The sequence below is a fragment of the Capsicum annuum genome, unplaced genomic scaffold, assembly GCF_002878395.1.
Source record: "Capsicum annuum cultivar UCD-10X-F1 unplaced genomic scaffold, UCD10Xv1.1 ctg52932, whole genome shotgun sequence".
In the NCBI taxonomy this organism is placed as follows: domain Eukaryota; kingdom Viridiplantae; phylum Streptophyta; class Magnoliopsida; order Solanales; family Solanaceae; genus Capsicum; species Capsicum annuum.
In genome coordinates, this window is record NW_025861002.1 from 1 (window position 1) to 559 (window position 559).

A 559-nucleotide genomic window follows, 5' to 3' on the forward strand; every position below is an offset into this window, starting at 1 on the left:
GCGGGGTGCTCCGGCACTCCGCACGAGCGCCTCCCCCCCGTCCTCGGTGCCGGGCGACCAACGAACCCCGGCATGGAAAGCAACAAGGAATACTTGAATCGATAGACTGCCCCTCGCGCCCCGTCCGCGGCGTGCGTCGGGGGGACCTGTGCTTCTTCTGTTAAAAAAAATGACTCTCGGCAACGGATATCTGGGCTCTTGCATCGATGAAGAACGTAGCGAAATGTGATAATTGGTGTGAATTGCAGAATCCCATGAACCATTGAGTCTTTGAATGCAAGTTGCAACCGAAGCCATTAGGCCGAGGGCACGTCTGCCCGGGCGTCACGCATCGCGTCGCCCCCTCGCATCGCGCCTCAATCACGGGGTGCGCTGTCGTCGCGGGGCGAATACTAGCCTCCCGTGTGCCTCGAGCTCGCGGCTGGCATAAATACGAGTCCACGTCGACGGATGTCGCGGCAAGTGGTGGTTGTAACTCAACTCTCTTTGTCGTCGCGGCTACGGCCCGTCGCGCGTTCGGACTCAAGGACCCCTTCGCGCTCAGGCGCTCCGACCGCGA

The 559-nt window shown here is 61.2% G+C and overlaps 1 non-coding gene across 1 annotated transcript; it reads left to right on the plus strand.

Moving 5' to 3' along the window:
• Nucleotides 1-171: 171 nt before the first annotated feature.
• LOC124892994 lies at nucleotides 172-327 on the plus strand. Its single transcript, XR_007050497.1, has one exon. It is a non-coding gene; the product is annotated as a 5.8S ribosomal RNA (ribosomal RNA).
• The last annotated feature ends 232 nt before the right edge of the window (nucleotides 328-559 follow it).